The following is a 19,026-nucleotide window of genomic DNA, read 5'->3' on the forward strand; positions in this document are numbered from 1 at the left end:
GTGTTTCACCACCCTCTTAGTGAAAAAGTTTTTCCTAATATCCAATCTAAACCTCCCCCACTGCAACTTGAGACCATTACTCCTCGTTCTGTCATCTGCTACCATTGAGAACAGTCTAGAGCCATCCTCTTTGGAACCCCCTTTCAGGTAGTTGAAAGCAGCTATCAAATCCCCCCTCATTCTTCTCTTCTGCAGGCTAAACAATCCCAGCTCCCTCAGCCTCTCCTCATAACTCATGTGTTCCAGTCCCCTAATCATTTTTGTTGCCCCAGGAATTGCCTGATTCCTCAGAGGTGGGGACTGTTTTGTAATCAGGGCTGGCCTCCAGCCATTAAGGGGTAAGCCACCTGTTACAATTCTCTCTTTTAAATGTTTTTCCCTCACTGGTTGCTGTGAGAGAGACCCACACAGACAGGAGAAACTGACTAAGGTCTCAATTCTGTGGACACTTAAAGCACTCTGAGTTATGCCTCTCACAGATGGCATGGGTAAAGTTAGCCATGTGTCAATGTTTGCAGAATCTGGGCTCAAATGATTGACTACAAAGGGGGAAAACAGTTAAATTGACTATAAACAAAGTTGTGTCAAACTTTAAAAATTAGAGACTAGATGAGGGATGAGAATCACCCCCCCCCCAGTTATGATTATCTTCGATATAACTTATAACAATAGTAGGTACATTTTTCAAAAAGTATGATTTTTAAGATGACAATGTCCCTTAAAATTAATACATATGTTGTACAAGATTATGCACTGGGCAATTTTCTTCTGTAATTAGGAAAAGCAGAATCACTGGTATTTAACTTGGTAAATAACTCTTTCCCCACATCCTCATTGTGACTGTGTAATTTTATCATTGGCTAGCAAATGTCTTCACACAGAGACGTGCCCAGTCCCCCATAAGACTTATATTCTGCCAGCTGTTTTTTTGGTGATGAGACTGACACTGCCATAGGCTGTCTCGCCTGAAGATTCATGCTGTTCATCTCTGCATCTGAAAGGCTAAAAAGGAGGAAAATCCAAGAGCCACAGCTCAAGCAGGCTGGGGGAGGGTTGTTTACAGCTGCAGTCTTCCCCAGTAAAACCCATGCCTGTTTTTATACTGTGGTGCTATTGGGATGAGCAATCCTCCCCTACCCCCCAAGCACCTCACAGTAGGTAAGGGTGCTGCTTAATCTGATTCATAACATAACCCTTCCTTTTCTACTACTGATTCCTTACAACCCACTCCAGCCTGTTTAGAAGCTGTTGCTCCTTCACCAAAAGGAAGTGTTCTGGTTTCTCCACTCCTCAGAAGCAACTATGGATTTAACACTACAGTTAACTGGGAAATCTTGTTAATTTGTGTTCTCTGTCCATGTCACAGAAGCAGCATTTTCCATAATTAATTTGCTGAGCTTCTAATGGTGTCTGTCTATGATGGGGCATCTGCCCCACACTGGCGTACAAGGGGTTAATAGGGCAATTTCTCTCCTTGCCTTTTGGCCCACATCACTTTTTCTACCTATCCCATCAGTCACATATATATTTTTGTGGTGTGGGGGAAGGTAGCTAGATAGATGTGACAGGGGCTACCTACATATCTACTTTTCCCCACCACATCACATGTGGTGGACTCTATTGTTTTGTTCTCTTCACACTGAACAGTGTGGAGACTGCAGGGACACAAATCAGTTACTGGGCTCAGCAGGTCAGGGCATGATGTGACCATAATGATGGCATATTTTCCCCCTTCAGTTCAGTGTCTATCAATTAAATTTAACAACTTCAGAAAAAGGAATTAAATATTTTAGGAGCAAATCAGTTGAGGAAGAAACAAAACTTGGGTTTAGATATTACACTATAAGAGATCAAGATGTGGACTTTTTGGTGTTAATCTTTGAAATCAATGTAATTATCATATGCCATGAACAGAAGAGTTGGACAGCAAGGGAGTCTCAACCAAAAGCAAAGAGAATGAATAAAATATACAGATAGAAGGCAAAATTGTGCTGTGCTGTAAGGATCAGCACTTCAAACAGTGCTGTGGTAATTAGCACAATACCATCTTAGAGAAATCCAAAACCATTTACGTACACTCTCTGGCTTTATTGCAGAGTTCCCAAGGGAATGTAAACTAAGGGTACTGGGGACACATTGTTTAGTGTATTGTTTGATAAAAACAACAAGGAGTCCGGTGGCACCTTAAAGACTAACAGATTTATTATGCCCAAATAAATCTGTTAGTCTTTAAGGTGCCACCTGACTCCTTGTTGGTTTTGTGGATACAGACTAACACGGCTGTTTGATGTTTGATAAAAGAGAGCCAAAAGTCAAGGAAAGTCCTTGAAAGTGAAAGCTACAGGCAGAATGAAGAAATATAATGAACATTAGATTCACATGAAAATACTTTGATGTCAGTAATGTGGAAGCACAGTCTTCTAGGTGGGCACTAACCCTTGTGTCAGGCACACGAATAGAACTGTTGTGTCATCTGCCATCACAAAAGGCAACTAGGAAAGCTGAGACCCCATTCTGTATGTCACCTGTATTTATTATTCCTGGGGGAATTCTGCATCACTGCGCATGCGCAGAATTCATGTCCCCTGAAGATTTCTTTGCTTCCTCACAGAAAAATGACTTCTGATGGGGAAGCAAAGGGAAGCCGCAAGAGCAGTTATGTATCCCTCCCTGGCAGTGCAGGCAAGTCAGTTTGGGTGACTGAAGCAGCTGATAGAAACATAAATCACCCTGGCCGGGGCGGGAGAAGATGGGCAGTCATGCATGTGAGAGAGAGTGACACTTAGTCCCTCTTGCTCACTGTTGTGGCATGCTCAGCGTGGAGGGGCAGGGCTTTGGGGTGTTTCTGAGGAGGTAGGAGTGGGGCAGGCTCTGTCCTCTCAGGTAGAACAGAATGTATAGAATCACAGGACTGGAAGGGACCTCGAGAGGTCATCTAGTCCAATCCCCTGCACTCATGGCAGGACTAAGTATTATTTAGACCATCCCTGATAGGTGTATACTCCTGGGGGGAATTCTGCACCACTGCGCAATGCAGAATTTTGCAGAAATTAATGTGTGCACAGAATTTCCTTTCCCCCACAGAAATGGGCTGCAATGCTGCTAGCTGCCACTGGACCCAACAGAGCCCAGCTTGCACAAAGAAGACACTGCTGTGGGAGGGAGAGGGAGCTAGAGGGTTCCTGGCAGTTGCTGTTCCCAGCATGCCCTGAGAGAAGGAAAGGGCAGCAGGCGGGAAACTCCATGCAAGCCTGGTACCGACCATCAGGCTGTTTCTCCCTCTGTATTCCTGGGCTCTGTGGGGAGGGGTTGTGGGCATCTGGCCCCTGGCTGGGCTCGGGGGCAGGGGAGTTGCAGAGAAACAGGAACAGGGTTTTCATAGGGGTTTCTTTAACTTTATTCCTGAGGGAATTTTTGTGTGTGTCTGTATTGTTACAGACATACTTGCTGACAGGTATTTTGAAATAAATTACCAAAATAATTGAAACTGGTGTGATTATGTAGTGTTATTTTGACAAATACATTTTGCAGAATTTTAAAATAGTGTGCAGAATTTTAAATTTTTTGGCGCATAATTTTTAATTTTTTGGTGCAGAATGCCCTGAGGAGTAATTTATGATTACTGTCTGCATGATGGACAGCGTGCATTACCTGTGTTCATGGCAGATACAGTCACAATGACAGGATCCACATGATGTGATGTGTCCCTGTGTAACTTGCTCGAACACTGGTGTCCATGACAAAGCAAAGGAACAAGGTGCATATCTGCGTAATAAACAGGTAGACACTGACTGTTGGAGATCCAAGTCAAAGGCATTACATATATTGTCTGTTATCTTTTTTCTTCAAGGTATTATTTAGTTGCTAAAACTTTGGAGACTTGTGGTTATCATTATCGTGCCAAATCAGCAGTTAAAAAACTCAGAATTTCTTCAAGCCACATGGATTGGAAGAGAAGGATGAGAGTAGAGGCTGTGGGAATTGAAGAATATGCATGTCCTGAGATTATGTATGTTGAGAAAGGAATTGAAGACTATGCATACTCTAAGATTAGGTGTGCATCAAGAATCTCAAATCAATTTTGATTGGAAGGTGCAAGCAGTTACATGCACTTATCTATAATATACACTATTACTTGCTCTACCTTATCCCTTTGGTGTTTTTCTCTTCCTTACTACTGTGTTGGTGCTGTAGCACAGGGAGACTTCCCCTGACACAAACTGCGCTTCCTAATACATTTCCCACCTTTATGAGTCTCTAAAAAGGAGTATTGCCTACACTGTTCTATTCTTCTGTCCCCAGATCGTGTTGGAAAACCAACAAAGGGGGGTGTCCTATTTAAAATCAATTAATCTTCCTCCTTGGTCAAATGTTACCAAACTAGACAACTACCAGTATTTATTCCTACCTACATGCCTCCAGCTTTCATCCAGACCACACCACACAATCCATTGTCTACAGCCAAGCTCTACGATACAACCGCATTTGCTCCAACCCCTCAGACAGAGACAAACACCTACAAGATCTCTATCAAGCATTCTTACAACTACAGTACCCACCTGCGGAAGTGAAGAAACAGATTGATAGAGCCAGAAGAGTACCCAGAAGTCACCTACTACAGGACAGGCCCAACAAAGAAAACAACAGAACGCCACTAGCCATCACCTTCAGCCCCCAACTAAAACCTCTCCAACGCATCATCAAGGATCTACAACCTATCCTGAAGGACGACCCATCACTCTCACAGATCTTGGGAGACAGGCCAGTCCTTGCTTACAGACAGCCCCCCAAACTGAAGCAAATACTCACCAACAACCACACACCACACAACAGAACCACTAACGCAGGAACCTATCCTTGCAACAAAGCCTGTTGCCAACTGTGTCCACATATCTATTCAGTGGACACCATCATAGGGCCTAATCACATCAGCCACACCATCATAGGCTCGTTCACCTGCACATCTACCAATGTGATATATGCCATCATGTACCAGCAATGCCCCTCTGCCATGTACATTGGTCAAACTGGACAGTCTCTACATAAAAGAATAAATGGACACAAATCAGATGTCAAGAATTATAACATTCAAAAACCAGTTGGAGAACACTTCAATCTCTCTGGTCACTCGATTACAGACCTAAAAGTGGCAATACTTCCACAAAAAAACTTCAAAAACAGACTCCAACGACAGACTGCTGAATTGGAATTCATTTGCAAACTGGATACAATTAACTTAGGCTTGAATAGAGACTGGGAGTGGATGGGTCATTACACAAAGTAAAACTATTTCCCCATGTTTATCCCCCACCCCCACTGTTCCTCAGACGTTCTTGTCAACTGCTGGAAATGGCCCGCCTTGATTATCACTACAAAAGGTTTCCCCCCGCCCCCCTCCCGCTCTCCTGCTGTAATAGCTCACCTTAAGTGATCACTCTGGTTACAGTGTGTATGGTAACACCCATTGTTTCATGTTCGCTATGTATATAAATCTCCCCACTGTATTTTCCACTGAATGCATCCGATGAAGTGAGCTGTAGCTCACGAAAGCTTATGCTCAAAGAAAATTGTTAGTCTCTAAGGTGCCACAAGTACTCCTTTTCTTTTTTCATAAATATATAGAGTGCAACATCAAAGGCAGCCCTGTCCACTGAAACTCTAGAGAAACCTGTCTTCCCAAAGCGTCACACCACAGAGAAGACTGACCCAGATCAAGCCCAGACATCCAGCTTCATGACGAAAATGCAGGGAAGGGCTGGGGGAATGGAGACTTCTCAGGAGGGAAGGGTCAGCGCTCTCCCCAACCAAGATCCCAGTGCCAGGATGGAGGGATGCCTTTAACTCAGGCCGAATTCTAACTGAGGAAGAAATTCTTCCTAGAGGCAAAGTGCTTGGAGGCAGGAGAGGAGAGAGAGGCAAAGTGCTTGGAAATGAAGTGCTTGGAGATAGAAGCAGAGATGAAATACTTGGAAGTGGATGCAAAGTGCTCGTAGGTGGAAGTGGAGGAGAGGAGAGAGGCAAAGCATTTGGAAACAAAGCGTTTGGAGTTGGAAGTGGAAAGAGAGGTGAAGTGTTTGGAGGTGGAAATGGAGCTGAAGCGCTTAGAGCTGGAAAAGGCTAAGATGGATCAACCAGGTAGCCATATCGGTGGTCCTCCACATACTGCTCCCCATTCCAAGAAATTTCCCACATACAAGGTAGGCAATAATACAGAGGTCTTCTTAGAAAATGTTGAAAGGGCCTGCCTTGGGTACAACATCCCTACAGACCAGTATATGGTGGAGCTGAGGCCACAACTCAGTGGACCTTTAGCAGAGGTGGCAGCTGAAATGCCTATAGAACACACAAACAAGTATGAACTTTTTAAAGAAAAGGCCAGAATTAGGATGGGGCTAACACCTGAGCAGGACCGTCGGCGGTTCAGAGCCCGAAGGTGGAAACCAGACATGGCATTTTTCCAACACGCCTACCACACTGTGAAAAATTAGGATGCCTGGATATCAGGAGCAAGTGTGAAGACTCTGGAAGATCTGTCTTGCCTCATGCAAATGGAATAATTCTTACAGGGTGTTCCTGAGGAAATAGAAAGGTACATCCTAGATTGGAAGCCTAAAACTGTAATTGAGGTGGGGGAGATCGAAGCCAAATGGGTGGAGATGGCAGAGGAGAAGAAAGCTACAAGCAGTTAGTGCGGATAGCAGAAGGGGCAACCCGAGACAACACCCCACAATCAAAGTCAGCCCAAGGCCCCACCTCGCAAGGAGGAGCCCTCCACACAGCCAGGGAAACCCCAGATGCCCTCTTGTCCCACGACCCCACTCTCCAACCACCCACCTCGCCCCAGCCCACAGTCAGCTGGGCGATGCTTTGAATGTAATGAGCTGGGGCAAGTGAAGGCCAACTGCCCCAAGAGCACCAGCCGACTGCAATTCATCACCCCAGGGTCCCAACGAGAGTCTTCAGGCCCAGATGCCTCGCAAATATCCCAGAGCGAAGGGATACTGTGAGTGTGGGTCAGAGGAAGATTACTGCATGGAGAGACACCGGAGCACAGATGTCAGCTCGCCACCAATCCCTGGTGGACCCCAAATTCATCGACCCAGAGGCCCAGATGACAGTGCAACACTTTAAGGCCAACTCTTTTAACTTCTCTTCAGCCAAGTTCCCTTCAGTCCAGTAGAAGGGCTGGTCAGGAATATGGACTTTGCAGTCTATGACGATTATCCCATTCCCATGCTGCTGGGAGAAGACATACCACGTAAGGCTAACAAAAAGGGTGGGGCTGGACACCTGCAGCCAGGCTAAACAGGCCTCCACACTTAACTCCATTCCTGAGCCTCCTACAGGGACCCAGGCAGAGGTGGTGAAACCAGATCCCAGACCAAAGTCTATGGCAGCAGTTGTAGATCCAGTTCCTGGGACCTACCCAGAACCAGCCCAAGAATTGGAACTGGTAGAGTAGTCAGCACCAGAGCCCGTGCTTACAACCCCACCAGAGACAGGGGAGCCAGCACCAAAGGGTGCCACAGAGCCTGCACCTGCAGCAGCAGCTAAACCAGAGCAAGAAGCTCAACTGGAGCCTGAAGTACAACCTAGTGCACCAGTGGAAAGCGGTTCACAATCGACGGAGACAATCCCATCACCTGCATCGCTTCCAGTGGGACCAAGCCCAAGTCCACAACCCAGCAAGAAACTAATCTCTCCAGCATCAAGGGAGCAATTCCAGGCAGAGCAGGAAGTGGATGAAAGCCTCAAGGGAGCTTGGATGGCAGCATGGAGAGACCCACCACCTCTCAGCTTTTCCAAAAGGTCCAGGTTTGTTGTAGAAGGAGGACTCATATACAAGGAAACCCTTTCTGGTGGGCACAAGGAGGACTGGCATCCTCACAGACAGTTGGTAGTTCCAACTAAGTATAGGGAAAAGTTCTTGAGCTTAGCCCACAATCACCCTAGTGGCCATGCTGGGGTGAACAGGACCAAAGACTGTTTGGGGAAGTCATTTCACTGGGAGGGAATGGGCAAGGATGTTCCTACCTATGTCCATTTCTTGTGAGGTGTACCAGAGGGTGGGAAAGCCCCAAGACCAGGTCAAGGCCCCTCTCCAGCCACTCCCCATCATTGAGGTTCCATTTCAGCATGTAGCTTTGGATATTCTGGATCTTTTCCTTAAGAGTACACCCAGAGGAAAGCTATACATACTGACCTTCATGGATTTTGTCACCCGATGGCCAGAAGCAGTAGCTCTAAGCAACACCAGGGCTAAAGGCATGAGCCAGGAATTGGCAGACATTTTTGCCAGGGTAGGTTGGCCCTCCAACATCCATCAGATTCAGGAACTAACTTCCTGGCAGGGATCATGAAACATCTTTGTGAAACTCATGGGGTGAGCCACTTGGTTGCCACCCCTTACCACCATCAAACAAATGGCCTAGTGGAGAAGTTTAATGGGGAACTTTGGGGGCCATGCTATGTAAATTCGTAAATGAGCACTCCAGTGATTGGGACCTAGTGTTGCAGCAGTTGCTCTTTGCCTAATGGGCTGTACCACATCCCAGTCTGGAGTTTTCACCCTTTGACCTCGGTTATGGCCTTGAGGTTAAGGGGCCATTACAGCTGGGGAAGCAGCAATGGGAGGGGGTTACATCTTCTCCAGGAACTAACATTTTGGACTTTGTAACCAGCCTGCAAAACACCCGCAAGGACTCTCTAGCCCTTGCTTGAAAAAACCTACAGGATGCTCAACAAGAGCAAAAGGCCTGGTATGAAAAACATGCCAGAGAACATTCCTTTGAAGTAGGTGACCATCTCATGATCCTGAAAGCGCTCCAGGCCAATAAGATGGAAGCGTTGTGAGAGGGCCATTTATGGTCTGAAAGTGCCTGGGAGCTGTTAATTACCTCATAGCGTCCCCAGACCCTACCTTAAAACCTAAAGTATACCATGTTAATTCTCTAAAGCCCTTTTATTCACGAGAAATCAAGGTTCTCCAGTTTACAGCCTAGGAGAGAGATGATGCTGAGTGGCCTGAAGGAGTCTACTATGAAGGAAAACGCAATGGTGGTGTAGAAGAGGTGAGCCTTTGCATAACCCTTGGGCGTAAGCAGCAACACTAGCCTATGAGGGTATCCGATGCGTGGTAATACTGGATTTAGCTCTCACAGTTCATGTCATCAGTAGAAAGTCAAGAGTCATTATCTTTGAAAACTCATGGTTATCTTTGAAAACTCGTGGTGAACGGGGGAAGTCCCGGATGACTGGAAAAAGGCTAATGTAGTGCCAATCTTTAAAAAAGGGAAGAAGGAGGATCCTGGGAACTACAGGCCAGTCAGCCTCACCTCAGTCCCTGGAAAAATCATGGAGCAGGTCCTCAAAGAATCAATCCTGAAGCACTTGCATGAGAGGAAAGTGATCAGGAATAGCCAGCATGGATTCACCAAGGGAAGGTCATGCCTGACTAATCTAATCGCCTTTTATGATGAGATTACTGGTTCTGTGGATGAAGGGAAAGCAGTGGATGTATTGTTTCTTGACTTTAGCAAAGCTTTTGACACGGTCTCCCACAGTATTCTTGTCAGCAAGTTAAGGAAGTATGGGCTGGATGAATGCACTATAAGGTGGGTAGAAAGCTGTCTAGATTGTCGGGCTCAACGGGTAATGATCAATGGCTCCATGTCTAGTTGGCAGCCGGTGTCAAGTGGAGTGCCCCAGGGGTCGGTCCTGGGGCCGGTTTTGTTCAATATCTTCATAAATGATCTGGAGGATGGCGTAGATTGCACTCTCAGCAAATTTGCGGATGATACTAAACTGGGAGGAGTGGTAGATACGCTGGAGGGGAGGGATAGGATACAGAAGGACCTAGACAAATTGGAGGATTGGGCCAAAAGAAATCTGATGAGGTTCAATAAGGATAAGTGCAGGGTCCTGCACTTAGGACGGAAGAATCCAATGCACCACTACAGACTAGGGGCCGAATGGCTAGGCAGCAGTTCTGCGGAAAAGGACCTAGGGGTGACAGTGGATGAGAAGCTAGATATGAGTCAGCAGTGTGCCCTTGTTGCCAAGAAGGCCAATGGCATTTTGGGATGTATAAGTAGGGGCATAGCGAGCAGATCGAGGGACGTGATCGTTCCCCTCTATTCGACATTGGTGAGGCCTCATCTGGAGTACTGTGTCCAGTTTTGGGCCCCACACTACAAGAAGGATGTGGATAAATTGGAGAGAGTCCAGCGAAGGGCAACAAAAATGATTAGGGGTCTAGAACACATGACTTATGAGGAGAGGCTGAGGGAGCTGGGATTGTTTAGTCTGCAGAAGAGAAGAATGAGGGGGGATTTGATAGCTGCTTTCAACTACCTGAAAGGGGGTTCCAAAGAGGATGGCTCTAGACTGTTCTCAATAGTAGCAGATGACAGAACGAGGAGTAATGGTCTCAAGTTGCAGTGGGGGAGGTTTAGATTGGATATTAGGAAAATCTTTTTCACTGTGAGGGTGGTGAAACACTGGAATGCGTTACCTAGGGAGGTGGTAGAATCTCCTTCCTTAGAGGTTTTTAAGGTCAGGCTTGACAAAGCCCTGGCTGGGATGATTTAACTGGGAATTGGTCCTGCTTCGAGCAGGGGGTTGGACTAGATGACCTTCAGGGGTCCCTTCCAACCCTGATATTCTATGATTCTATGATTCTAGTAACTATGTTACACAATGCATAAATAACCTTCAAATTCACTGTGTCAAGATATTATTGAGGACAGAATGCTAGTGGGAGTTAGAAAAAGATTATGGATTTATAATCCAACTGCACAAAAACATTGTTAAAAACAGTTAAGGTTTCTTAAAGGCAAAATCCAGCCACATAAACCCTCAAAAAGCAAGGAAATGATCAGTAAAAGGCAATTTATTTACAACATTTTGACACCAATACAGCATATTAATAAGTCTCACTGACAGACTCTGCCCCTCCATCTGGAACTCCTTTCCACCTCCAGCGGATAAAACCACACACTACACAAAATATGTTAATCTCACTTGAACTGTAATGTAAAACCTTAACTGTCACCTAATAAGAATGTTCACAGTAACATTCATTAATATTAAAAAGCACAAGGAATATAAAACCTCATGCTTCAGGGCAGAAGCCAAACAGCAGCTGCCTGGAGTCAGGAAGATACTTCCACCATGAGCAGATTATTTTCTATAGCATTGGTACTATGATGCTATAATTCTCTTTAGAAGTGATATAACTCCTTTGATTCAGTGGAATTGCATCCAGGATGAACTTGTCCTATTTAAAATCAATTAATCTTCCTCCTTGGTCAAATATTACCAAACTAGACAACTACCAGTATTTATTCCTTTATACACAGAAAGCCTTCAATATTCCCACCCCCTTCAAAAAATCTAAATAAACATCATAGGACCACTAAAACACATGCCGTGCCATTTCAGTGATCAGTCTCCCTGCTCTTGCTATCACCTCTCTTCTGCTTGTATGTTTTCTGTTTACACTGTCTAGCTAGATTGGAAGGTCTCTGGGAGAGGGATCTCATCTTCATATCTATCTGTAATGCACCTAGCTCTCTATTGTCGCTATACAAAAATTTCCGCAGGTGGCTAGCCAGAGAAGGGGAGATGAGGTTCAGCCCCACCTGTGACAGGATCAGCTCACTTCCCTAGGTGGAGAAAATGGAGGAGGTCGTGTTACTCAGTTAGGCCTGGAGTATATAAAACAGAGGGCTGTGGAGAGCCAGAGGGGGCTTTGGGGCTGGGCTGACGTTTCCCCCAGCTTGGGGAAGAGGTGGAGGGAAATGACTGCAAAGAGCAAGAAAAGTCTTGCAGGCTGGGACTGACTCATGGAGGAGAGGGCATGCTGGATGGATCAGAGGAAGACTGGGAAGGCTAAGTGCTTTTGAGGTGGGGCAGTAGCTTGTCAAGGAGAGATGGAAAATTTAGTGGATGATACTGAAGCTAGTCTAGAAAATGTAGAAGGGGATGGCAAGGAGGAAGAATGGTCACAGGTTCGGAAAAAGAAAAGGGTGGATTGCGTGATTCAGAAGGATCAGCAAGTAGGAGATAGGAAACTTTGTAATTGTGAAATCACTGGTTCAGGATATAAAGATAGAGGATGTTAACCTCCTAAAGTAGCAGAGTGGTTAAAAAAGTGCGCTCGTGATATAGTGAGAGCTAGGAAACTACAAGATGGTGATTTGTTAGTGGAATGTAAAAAAAAAGTGGGGAAACTACTTAAGACTAAGGTTCTATGAAAACGGAAAGTAAGCTGTCAACTCCCCAAGTTTCTGCTGGAAACAAAAGGATAGTGTATGGTGTTCTTATTAAAATGACTGGAGATGAAATCAAGCAAGATATAGGAGATACGGTGATTATGCTAAGTAGTTAATTAGCCGGAGAGGAGGTGGGAGGTTAAAAAAAAGAGCATTTAAAATATTAAATAAAAGAAAAATCTAAAAGGTTAAAAGAAAACACATGGCAAAAAAGGGAATTTTATAAAGCAGAGACTGTTTAGTAAGCACATGGTAAAAAATATAAAGGGAGGTTAATAGAAAAGCATTTAAAATATTAAATATAAGGATAGGTTAAGAAAAGAGCATTTAAAAGAGTTAAATAAAAGAGAAACATATAAAGATAGGTTAAAAGAGAGAACAGGGCAGGAAAAAGGAAAAGAAAGCCCCTTTGCAAAGGACAAAGATTGGCAGCACGTGGTTGAGTCAGAGAGAGAGAGAGATCTTACCCTTGCGACTGTTCCTGCGGAAAGAGGGAGCTCCCAAGGCTCACTACCCCTCAGGCTAGTTACCTCTGCCTTTGGATCAGACCAATCAGATGCTGTTCTACAGTTGCGTCATAGAATAAATTTTCCTGAACCACTCCTACAGTCCCAAGATTTTTAAACAAGAGCGATCTCCCTCCCCTCCCCTCACTACCCCCTCTCTCCTTTAACTGCTTTATTCTTATCTAAAAAAACAAACCCCAAGCATCTTTCCCGCCATGTAGCACTTTTACACGGGTGCTTTAATAAAGGTTAAAACCATAAGCCCTTAATAACAAACAGTTTTTAAAAGTTTTTCCCTATGCTTTTGGTGAGGACAATTTGAAGCTGCAGCAAAAGCAGCTTTGTTAGCCTGTGAATTAGAGATAAAGAAGGCTGTTAGATGTCCAGAACAAAGAGATATGAAGTTTGTTTCTTTTTAAACTTTTGAACAAAAGCAAGTAAAAGTTATATTAAGTTTTGTAAAGTAATAAAGCTCTATTTTATAATCACTTGAAAAGACAAGCCTATTTGAGGAAACAGCCCTTTATTTTACATTTTTACATGTGTTTCAATAAAAAATTAGCATGCAGAAACACCCCAGAGTTAAAACCACAGAACCTTAGTAACAGCTAGTTTATATTCCTCTTATTCTGTAATCCAGTGGATCAGAGAGAAGTTTATTTTCCTCTCCATTTTTTAACAAATCCATGTGAAAGTTATATTAAGCTTATATTTACTTAAACATTTTAATTTTTGTTGCATTATCAGACTGTTTTTGGTCTTAAATGTTTGCAGACCATGGACTGAGACATAGATACATGCTTCTGTGTTTGTTTTGTGTTTAGAAGCTGTATTTAAAATAATGCTTTATAAAAACAAAAAGTATTTTTGTGTACTTTGTGTTTATAAGAAGAAAAAAAGCATTGTAGGGGTTTTTATTAATAAGTTTAGTGGGCATTTTTAAATGAGCAAGTTTGCTTTAAAAATCTGTTTAGTTACTATTAAACAAAGCCAGGGCCATAAAATTAATTAAAGGAAACAGAGGTGTAGATTTGAAAGCCTCCTGGTTACAGAAATGTTAATGGGCATATCACTATTTACATAGTCTTTTTATTAACAGTTTAAATAACTTACTATATAAAATAAGAACTTTTTACAATTAAAGTTTAAAGAAGCTAAGTTATGTAGTAACATGCCTCCCTCCTTTTTTCCCAGGAAAAAAAAACAAAAAAACCCCAAAAAACGAGTAAAGGACCCCTGGTCCATTCTTATCTTTAAAAAAAAGGACCTCCCCCCCCCCCCCCGCCCGAGACAAAAGCTGGCCAACACATAATATGAAAGGTTTCAGAGTAGCAGCCGTGTTAGTCTGTATTCGCAAAAAGAAAAGGAGTACTTGTAGCACCTTAGAGACTAACCAATTTATTTGAGCATAAGCTTTTGTGAGTACTCCTTTTCTTTTTATATAATATAAACAATTTTAAAATGCCCTTAACAATGTGTTTTCTAAAGTAATGCCTAAAAAACCCATCTTTTCTAACTTATTAAAAATGTAAAATAAAAAGATAACCAAACCCAGCCCTCATTGCCTGTAAATTGTGCAGAAAGCTTTAAAAGTTAGGGTCCAGTTACAAACCATCCCAACTGTGACTTTTTAAAAAAGGGTTAGAACATAATATGAAAAATTTCAAAAAAATCCACAGTAAACCACAAAAGGCTTATGTAGTTTCTTTATATATTGGTTTGATTAAAGGAAACAAATGTGTAGGTTTTAAAAGCCACAGCAACCTAAAAAGGCACCTTTTTAACAGTGTAAAATAAGAAGGAAAAAAACATTTTAGGGCTTTTAGTAATATGTTTAACAGGGGTTATTTTTGAATCAGCAAGCTTATTTTAAAAAGCTGTTTAGTTACCATTAAACAAAAGCCAAGGCCATGAAATTTAATTAAAAGAAACAGGTTGCAGCTTTTAAAGACTTCTGGTTACAGAGATATTAATGAACACTTACATTTTATTTTTATTAACTGTTTAAATACACTTAATATATAAAATAAGAACTATTTACAATTAAAGTTTAAAGAAGCTAAAGTATGTAGCAACATGCCCCTCTCCTTTTTTTCCTAGAAAAAAAATGACCCTTACACACCCTGGTTTTTCGAAGAAATGCCTTTTTAAATTTTATTTTTTGGGGGGCCCCATGCCTTTTTTTTCAACAGGTTTAGGCCTATAAATAGAGACAGAAAACTGGATAATGCTGTCAAAGAAATATTGCTGATGCAAGACTTCTGCTGTCCTGGGGAGCAACGACATGGTAAGAAAAATTACTAGTGTGTGTGTGCCTCCACAGTTTTATGCATGTGTTGTGTTTAGTTAAAAGTTAATTTGTTTCTTTTAAATAGGACCATACCTTTTCCCTTGACATACCAGATTCTGCACTAAAAGTTTTAAATTGTGGTACGCTGATTAATATGCTACACAGTTATGGTTTATTTTTAAAAGAAATGGTTTTAAGGATTTTATTACTTTTTTAATTTAGAACAAGATGGAAGTCAAAATCAATGGTATGAGCTGTTTATTTAATGTGTCTGAAATAACGGTTATTGGAATTAGTGAAATAACGGTTATTGGAATTAGTGAACATTTTTTCCCCCTAGGGGTTGTGCATTAACATGTGTATTGGGGCTATGTTTGTTACTATTAGTAAAAAAGAAGTTGCCTTTTCCCCAAAGATTTTACTGTAATAAAAAAAAGGGGGGGGGGGATTTGCTGGCGGCTGTTGAGGGTTTGGGAGCCGCATGGTGCTCCTGTGCTGTAAGCGGGAAAAGCACTTTTTTTTTTTTTTTTTTACATTGTATTTGAACACACAGTTTTTCAGCACCATTTCTATAAAAAGTGTTTCAGGATCATGGGATGGGTTATGTGTGAAAGCTTTTGAAATATATATATGGGGGATATATTTGTTGCTGTTAGTAAAAAGAACCTATGGGATTATGTGTTTAAAAACATTTTGTTTATGTGTATTGGCAGATTTATCAAATGTTATCCCACAAGAAGAAATGCTAAAGGGGATCTTGCTTAAAGGGGCCAAGAAATTTCCCTCTGAATCAGTTACAGTTTGGAACAAGGGAATCTGTCCCCCTGATTTTGAACAGCACTGCACATCTAAAACCTTCATTACACAGAGCCAACTACCTTTAAAGGGGGCAAAGAAATTTCCCTCTGAGGCAGCTGCAATTTCCAGTGTTGGAAGCAAGGGTATCAGACCCCCCACACCCCGATTTTGAACAGCCCTGCACATCTAAAACCTTCATTACACAGAGCCTACCATCCATAAAAAGGGCCAAGAAATCTTCCCCTGAAGCAGTGACAGTTTCCAGGGGTGGGGAAAAGGGGATCAGACCCCCCCCGATTTTGAACAGCCCTGCACCTCCAGAGCCAAGAAATCTACCTCTGCAGCTTCTAGGGACATTGGTAAGCGATGCAAAGGGGTCAAAGCCCTTAGTTCTGAGCAACCCGATGCCATCACAGCCCAGAAAGAATCAGCTTTAAAAAGGGTAAAGGCAAAGAACCCTGTAGCAGCAACAGTGTCCAGCGGTGGGCTTGAGCAGGGTCAAGGGGTCAGCCCCCCTGATTCTGGTTGCTGAAGAACCGTTGCTACAAATAATAACCTACCTGCAGGTCTTGCTGCATCAGTTGTTGTTTGTAATAAGCTGTTTAGTGTTTGTACATCTCTTAAGTGTTTAATAGATAAAAAGTTTTCAAAGCTAATTCTTGAGGTGTTTCAAAAGCAACATTCTCCAGAAGAAAGGTGGTTTTAGACCAAAAGGTAACAGATACACGTGCACTGTCTGAAAAGGTGGAAAGCGTTCTGAAGGGAGAAGGGAGGGTGTGACTAAACATGATACCTAACAACGTAAAGAGGGGTTGGGGAAAAAAGTGGAAGAAATCTAAAAGATTGAGGAGGCTTTTGGCCAAGAAACTTTAAAAAGCCAGAGCTTTTTTATGAAAATGACCCCCAACCAAGAAAGGGAAATAGACATAGACCCCCCAAACCCCCTCTTCTGAAGGTACAGATTCTCCTGCTCCTAATACACCTCCTCAGGTGTATTTGGAACATGTGAGACACTAGATAAGACCCTGAAGAGAGTTTAATATTTATGAATATTTTCAAGAATTTTGTTTCGCTAATTTGGACAGAGTAATAGGGTTCACAGAGGCCATGGTGGCTGTTGAAACCGCTATTCAAAATTTGCTAGATTATATTAATAATCAGGTGGGGTCTGAAAATTTTGTTCAGCTATGCTTAGATGCCCTGGGGCTAAATCACCTGCTCTTTTCTCTGCAGAGGTCTTGGGAAGATTTAAACATTGTTGATTTTTTTAAATAACTTGGTTACGGTGTTGCAGAGTAACGCAGAGATCGTGGGTTCCGGAACTCTAAGACTGGTTGTTATGATTATTAGAAGCAGGGCTGGAGAAGTTAGTTCTGTAAGACCCTTAAAGACAATCACGTATAGTAGAATCATCAAAAAAAAAGAAAACATTTAATTGATTTAAATAACCAGGGTGACAACCTGTGTTTTGCCGGTAGCACGCTGGGTCTCTTATCAAATGAAAAACTGACAGATGCCCAACTATTAGAGCGCACCAGACATCTCCATTAGGAGCTGGGGCTTTCAGACCAAAAAATGATTAGCTTTACAGATGTGAGCTCTTTTGAAGAGCGTTTAGGTGTGACTATTACAATCATGTATCATGAAAATGGGAATTGCCGCTTTTTTCCAACAGCTGGTGTACATCACCTCAAAACTGTTTTTGTTGTGTTACATGACAAACATTATTATGGCATCCTAAATATTAAAGCCTTTCTAGGAGCAGCATATTTGTGCAACTACTGTCACGCCACATACAGCCACAAACACCAGCACGCCTGTAAAAACCACTGCAGTATGTGTAATAGTGCAGAGTGCATTGAAGTGGCCAATGGGAAAAAAAGAGATGCCCCGGTTGTAGGCTGTTTTGCAAGTCCGAGGCCTGTTTAGAAAGGCACAGCACTCTGGCAAAAGACGGTAAAGTTGACTGTAAAAACAGAAGTCTTTGCGGTAAGTGCGACTTCTACAAAGTTAAAAATCACAGGTGTAAAAGCAAAAAGTGTCCCCAGTGTTCTCAGAAGACCGATATCATAGATGGTCACGAGTGTAATATGTGTAATATCTGGTCTCCAGAAGAGAGGAAGGATTATGTGTTTTATGATTTTGAATGCATGCAAGAAATGGGGGTACACATGCCAAATTATGTTTATGCCTTGCACTTAGATTTAAAAAAACAGCTGGGAATTTAAGGGGGAAGAATGCATCAGTGAATTTGTTCGAACCTTTGTAGACAAGCGTTTTAAGGGATACCCTTTTATTGCGCATAATGCTAAAAGTTACTTTTGTTATTTCATCCTTAGAAAATTGATTAAAGAAAAAATGGCTGTCAGCCCCGTAACGCAAGGCGGAAAAGTAATGTGCATAATGGTGGTGAACTTGGACATCAGATTTATAGATTCTTTAAATTTTCTTCCCATGAAACTCAGCAAGTTACCCAAAGCTATGGGGTTTGAGGAAGGCAAAGGGTACTTTCCGCACTTTTTTAACACTGCTGAAAATCAGGACTATGTGCGGTCTATGCCCGGGATAGAGTACTTTGGAGTAGAATACATGATGCCTGAAGAAAAAATGGAATTTCTGAACTGGTACCAACACAATCACCAGAAAGAACTGAGCAATTATTGTCAAAAAGATGTTGACATTTTCGAGAGGCTTGCGACTGGTTCAGAAAACTCATAAAAATGACAAAAAAGCAGATTGTTAAAATCCCAGGACAGGAAGACGAGGAGGTGGCCACTAAGTGTATAGACCTCTTTCAGTACCTTACATTAACCTTGATTTGCATGGCCATGTACCGGTTTAATTTTTTAAAACTGCAAACCACAGCCCTTTTGCCATTAGACAATTACCACAAACAGCAGAAGAGATATTCCACGCCGGCCATTCAATGGTTGTTGTACGTAGCCCACACAGAGAACATTTACATCCAACATGCTTTGCAGGGTGGGGAGTTTAAAGTGGGGTCCTATTTTTTGGACGGTTACGCCGCCATAGCAGGTAAACCTACGGCCTTTAAATTTAACCGTTGTTTTTTTCACGGCTGCCCCATCTGCTATTGTGAAAATGATTACAATCCTTTGCTTAATGCGACCTCTGGACAACTGTACATCCAAACCAT

At 42.6% G+C, this 19,026-nt stretch overlaps 1 protein-coding gene and 1 long non-coding RNA gene across 3 annotated transcripts in view; both read right to left on the reverse strand.

Annotated features, from left to right (window-relative positions):
* Nucleotides 1-3,731, reverse strand: part of LOC311527789 — a 22,198-nt gene extending 18,467 nt beyond the window's left edge. Inside the window, exon 1 of the long non-coding RNA XR_014713445.1 lies at nt 3,652-3,731. This is a non-coding gene — a long non-coding RNA (uncharacterized lncRNA). The remainder of the gene's footprint in view (nt 1-3,651) is intronic.
* LOC311527788 (uncharacterized protein) overlaps nt 1-12,890 on the reverse strand; it is a 23,962-nt gene extending 11,072 nt beyond the window's left edge. The window contains exon 1 of one of the 2 annotated variants that reach the window (XM_084642135.1): nt 12,743-12,890. The gene's annotated coding sequence lies outside the window, so the exon portion shown is untranslated. The remainder of the gene's footprint in view (nt 1-12,742) is intronic. The other variant, XM_084642136.1, reaches the window with a different exon arrangement.
* Between the last annotated feature and the right edge of the window lie 6,136 nt (nt 12,891-19,026).

This window comes from Lepidochelys olivacea (assembly GCF_965140295.1).
Source record: "Lepidochelys olivacea isolate rLepOli2 genome assembly, chromosome: 10".
Classification (NCBI taxonomy): domain Eukaryota; kingdom Metazoa; phylum Chordata; order Testudines; family Cheloniidae; genus Lepidochelys; species Lepidochelys olivacea.